Here is a 5,933-nt window from a genome sequence, read left to right as displayed (position 1 = left end):
TGGTGATTTCCCGAGTCGGGAAGTGGTCCAAACGGGGATGGGAGTGAACCTGACAGCTCTTACCGACATTGAGGCTTCGGGGCCGGGTAGCTCAGTCGGATTTGACCCGGCGATTCTGCCGACTTCCACGCCTTCGAGCGGGGACTCTCCTCTAAGTTCAGGCCGAATTTGGTGAATTTCCTAAGTCGGGAAGTGGTCCAAACGGGGATGGGAGTGAACCTAACTGCTCATACCAACTTTGAGGCTTTGGGGCCGGGTAGCACAGTCGGATTTGACCCGGCGGTTCTGCCGAATGCCTGGCCTTCGAGGGGGGCCTGCCCTCTGAGTTCAGGCCGAATTTGGTGATTTTCCTAAGTCGGGAAGTGGTCCAAACGGGGATGGGAGTGAACCTGACAGCTCATACCGACTTTGGGGCTTCCAAGCCGGGTAGCTCAACCGGATTTGATCCAGCGGTTCTAGCGACTGCCACGGCTTCGAGGGGGGACTGTTGTCTAAGTTCAGGCCGAATTTGGTGAATTTCCCGAGTCGGGAAGTGGTCCAAACGGGGATGGGAGTGAACCTGACAGCTCTTACCGACATTGAGGCTTCGGGGCCGGGTAGCTCAGTCGGATTTGACCCGGCGATTCTGCCGACTTCCACGCCTTCGAGCGGGGACTCTCCTCTAAGTTCAGGCCGAATTTGGTGAATTTCCTAAGTCGGGAAGTGGTCCAAACGGGGATGGGAGTGAACCTAACTGCTCATACCAACTTTGAGGCTTTGGGGCCGGGTAGCACAGTCGGATTTGACCCGGCGGTTCTGCCGAATGCCTGGCCTTCGAGGGGGGCCTGCCCTCTGAGTTCAGGCCGAATTTGGTGATTTTCCTAAGTCGGGAAGTGGTCCAAACGGGGATGGGAGTGAACCTGACAGCTCATACCGACTTTGGGGCTTCCAAGCCGGGTAGCTCAACCGGATTTGATCCGGCGGTTCTAGCGACTGCCACGGCTTCGAGGGGGGACTGTTGTCTAAGTTCAGGCCGAATTTGGTGAATTTCCCGAGTCGGGAAGTGGTCCAAACGGGGATGGGAGTGAACCTGACAGCTCTTACCGACATTGAGGCTTCGGGGCCGGGTAGCTCAGTCGGATTTGACCCGGCGATTCTGCCGACTTCCACGCCTTCGAGCGGGGACTCTCCTCTAAGTTCAGGCCGAATTTGGTGAATTTCCTCAGTCGGGAAGTGGTCCAAACGGGGATGGGAGTGAACCTGACAGCTCTTACCGACTTTGGGGCTTCCAAGCCGGGTAGCTCACCGGATTTGATCCGGCGGTTCTAGCGACTGTCACGCCTTCGAGGGGGGACTGTTGTATAAGTTCAGGCCGAATTTGGTGAATTTCCCGAGTCGGGAAGTGGTCCAAACGGGGATGGGAGTGAACCTGACAGCTCTTACCGACTTTGGGGCTTCCAAGCCGGGTAGCTCAACCGGATTTGATCCGGCGGTTCTGCCGACTGTCACGCCTTCGAGGGGGGACTGTTGTATAAGTTCAGGCCGAATTTGGTGAATTTCCCGAGTCGGGAAGTGGTCCAAACGGGGATGGGAGTGAACCTGACAGCTCTTACCGACTTTGAGGCTTCGGGGCCGGGTAGCTCAGCCGGATTTGATCCGGCGGTTCTGCCGACTGTCACGCCTTCGAGGGGGGACTGTCCTCTGAGTTCAGGCCGAATTTGGTGAATTTCCCGAGTCGGGAAGTGGTCCAAACGGGGATGGGAGTGAACCTGACAGCTCATACCGACTTTGAGGCTTCCAAGCCGGGTAGCTCAGCCGGATTTGACCCGGCGATTCTGCCGACTTCCACGCCTTCGAGGGGGGGACTGCCCTCTGAGTTCAGGCCGAATTTGGTGCATTTCCCGAGTCGGGAAGTGGTCTCTGTCACAACGGGGGCAAGTGTCTGAAGAGGTAAAGTGAGTAACCAGCACAGCTTAGGGAAGGGTTCCAAAGTTCTCAACAATGTGAATTCGGTTACCAGGAAAGCTTAGGAAAGCTGCCTGACTGTCCCAAACGAATGAACTGCAAAACTTAGGGAACATGCCCGAAGATGCTTAAAAGTGTGAAATCAGTAAGCAGGAAAGCATAGGAAAGTGCCTGAAAGTGCTAAATGAGTAACATGAAAAACGTAGAAAAATGCCCGAAAATGTTTAAAAGTGTGAACTCAGTAACCAGCAAAACTTAGTAAAACGTTGGAAAAGCAGAAATGAGTAACCAGAAAAACTTAGAAAAATGTTTGAAAATGAGAAATGAGTAACCAGAAAAACTTAGAAAAATGTTTGAAAATGAGAAATGAGTAACCAAGAAAACTTAGAAAAATGCCCAAAAAGAAGAAATCAGTAACCAGAAAAACTTAGAAAAATGTTTGAAAATGAGAAATGAGTAACCAGAAAAACTTAGAAAAATGTTTGAAAATGAGAAATGAGTAACCAAGAAAACTTAGAAAAATGCCCAAAAAGAAGAAATCAGTAACCAGAAAAACTTAGAAAAATGTTTGAAAATGAGAAATGAGTAACCAAGAAAACTTAGAAAAATGTTTGAAAATGAGAAATGAGTAACCAAGAAAACTTAGAAAAATGCCCAAAAAGAAGAAATCAGTAACCAGAAAAACTTAGAAAAATGTTTGAAAATGAGAAATGAGTAACCAAGAAAACTTAGAAAAATGCCCAAAAAGAAGAAATCAGTAACCAGAAAAACTTAGAAAAATGTTTGAAAATGAGAAATGAGTAACCAGAAAAACTTAGAAAAATGTTTGAAAATGAGAAATGAGTAACCAAGAAAACTTAGAAAAATGCCCAAAAAGAAGAAATCAGTAACCAGAAAAACTTAGAAAAATGTTTGAAAATGAGAAATGAGTAACCAAGAAAACTTAGAAAAATGCCCGAAAAGAAGAAATCAGTAACCAGAAAAACTTAGAAAAATTTTCGGCCAAGTGTGAAAAATATTCTAAGTGTCAGCGGAGGAAAATGCCGAAGCATCGGGAAAGATTCAAAAAACTCATGCCGAACATGAGTTCCGAAGTGCCGGAGGAACTGGGCGAATTGAGCCCGGCGGTTGGCCAGATGTCGTTTTGAGTCTGCAGCCCGAAAACTTTAACTTTGTCTGCCGCGGAAGTCTGGACCGGGAAAAATCCAAACGGTTTTGCCGGGTTCGAGTTCCAGAGCGAAGCAGTCGAATTTGAAATTCAGACCCATTCAGTGCCACTTGACATTGTGACACAGTGAGGTTGGCGGGGTACCCGGAGATTTCTGGGAACACGATTTTTAGAACAAAATGGCGGCGCGGGACCACTTTGAAAGGCATCCGAAAAACGGTTCCGCGGGCAGAGCACTTGAATGACAGGCCTGTGTGCATGCCCAAGAGCTCTCGGAAGTCTAATTTTTGACACTTTGTCAAATTTTCGACAGACTTACCCAACTCTTGCTGCCTGTTCTAAGAATCAGTCAGAGGCCTGTGCGGCGGTCTCTTGACACTTTGGAGGGCGGGCAAACCCCACGTTGACTCCGGCCGTCCCTCCAAAAGGCACTTGCTATTGGGGGAAAGGATTGCAAGTAGCCTGGTTCCCGTGGGAGCGGCCAGGAAGGGTGCAGGCTGGCCCTTGCCTGAGCATTCCCAAAACCCTCTTCCGCTGAGAGCAGACCTCGCACGCCGCACTACCGGCTCTGGGAGTGGTTGGCCGCTATTGTACATAGTCCGGTCCTTCCTCTGCCACCCGGCAAGTGCGATGGCTCTGCCGCCCTGCGGTGCTCGTCACCCAGGTTTGGGGAACACGATACTTAGAACATGTTGGCGGCTCGGGACCTGCAGGCGAAAGGGGCCCCGTGGTGCTGAGCACATCGACCTCGGGTCTCAGTGCAAGCCGGAGAGTTCGCGGAAGTCTTAAAAGATTTTGACATCTGCTCAATTCTTTGACAGGCTTGCCTGACTCTTTCCGTCCGTTCTAAGAATCAGTCGGAGGCCGGGGCGGGGACGGTCTCTTGACACACGGAGGGTTGGCTTCCCTCCTCAGGTGTTTGTGTCGAAAATGAAGGCGAGAGATGCAAGCGTCCTGGTTCCCCTGGGTGCTGCCAGCAAGGGTGCAGGCTGACCCTTGCCTGAGCACTCCCAAAAGCCTCTTAAGCTGAGAGCAGGCGCCGCACTACCGGCTCTGGGAGTCGTTGGCCGCTATTGTACATAGTCCGGTCCTTCCTCTGCCACCCGGCAAGTGCGATGGCTCTGCCTCCCTGCGGTGCTCGTCACCCAGGTTTGGGGAACACGATACTTAGAACATGTTGGCGGCTCGGGACCTGCAGGCGAAGGGGGCCCCGTGGTGCTGAGCACATCGACCTCGCGTCTCAGTGCAAGCCGGAGAGTTCGCGGAAGTCTTAACAGGCTTGCCTGACTCTTTCCGTCCGTTCTAAGAATCAGTCGGAGGCCGGGGCGGGGACGGTCTCTTGACACACGGAGGGTTGGCTTCCCTCCTCAGGCGTTTGTGTCGAAAATGAAGGCGAGAGATGCAAGCGTCCTGGTTCCCCTGGGTGCTGCCAGCAAGGGTGCAGGCTGACCCTTGCCTGAGCACTCCCAAAAGCCTCTTAGGCTGAGAGCAGGCGCCGCACTACCGGCTCTGGGAGTCGTTGGCCGCTATTGTACATAGTCCGGTCCTTCCTCTGCCACCCGGCAAGTGCGATGGCTCTGCCTCCCTGCGGTGCCCGTCACCCAGGTTTGGAGAACACGATACTTAGAACATGTTGGCGGCTCGGGACCTGCAGGCGAAAGGGGCCCCGTGGTGCTGAGCACATCGACCTCGCGTCTCAGTGCAAGCCGGAGAGTTCGCGGAAGTCTTAACAGGCTTGCCTGACTCTTTCCGTCCGTTCTAAGAATCAGTCGGAGGCCGGGGCGGGGACGGTCTCTTGACACACGGAGGGTTGGCTTCCCTCCTCAGGCGTTTGTGTCGAAAATGAAGGCGAGAGATGCAAGCGTCCTGGTTCCCCTGGGTGCTGCCAGCAAGGGTGCAGGCTGACCCTTGCCTGAGCACTCCCAGAAGCCTCTTAGGCTGAGAGCAGACGCCGCACTACCGGCTCTGGGAGTCGTTGGCCGCTATTGTACATAGTCCGGTCCTTCCTCTGCCACCCGGCAAGTGCGATGGCTCTGCCTCCCTGCGGTGCCCGTCACCCAGGTTTGGAGAACACGATACTAAGAACATGTTGGCGGCTCGGGACCTGCAGGCGAAAGGGGCCCCGTGGTGCTTAGCACATCGACCTCGCGTCTCAGTGCAAGCCGGAGAGTTCGCGGAAGTCTAAAGCTTTTGACATTCGCTCAAAGCTTTGACAGGCTTGCCCGACTCTTTCCGTCCGTTCTAAGAATCAGTCAGAGGCTGGTGGGGAGGTCTCTTGACGCAAGGGGAGGGGTGGCGTCCCTCCTCAGGCGCTTGTGTCGAAAATGAAGGCGAGAGATGCAAGCGTCCTGGTTCCCCTGGGTGCTGCCAGCAAGGGTGCAGGCTGACCCTTGCCTGAGCACTCCCAGAAGCCTCTTAGGCTGAGAGCAGACGCCGCACAACCGGCTCTGGGAGTCGTTGGCCGCTATTGTACATAGTCCGGTCCTTCCTCTGCCACCCGGCAAGTGCGATGGCTCTGCCTCCCTGCGGTGCCCGTCACCCAGGATTGGAGAACACGATACTAAGAACATGTTGGCGGCTCGGGACCTGCAGGCGAAAGGGGCCCCGTGGTGCTTAGCACATCGACCTCGCGTCTCAGTGCAAGCCGGAGAGTTCGCGGAAGTCTAAAGCTTTTGACATTCGCTCAAAGCTTTGACAGGCTTGCCCGACTCTTTCCGTCCGTTCTAAGAATCAGTCAGAGGCCGGTGGGGAGGTCTCTTGACGCAAAGGGGAGGGGTGGCGTCCCTCCTCAGGCGCTTGTGTCGAAAAATGAAGGCGAGAG

Source organism: Hemiscyllium ocellatum, unplaced genomic scaffold (assembly GCF_020745735.1).
Source record: "Hemiscyllium ocellatum isolate sHemOce1 unplaced genomic scaffold, sHemOce1.pat.X.cur. scaffold_3168_pat_ctg1, whole genome shotgun sequence".
NCBI lineage: Eukaryota > Metazoa > Chordata > Chondrichthyes > Orectolobiformes > Hemiscylliidae > Hemiscyllium > Hemiscyllium ocellatum.
This window is presented reverse-complemented; position numbering follows the sequence as displayed.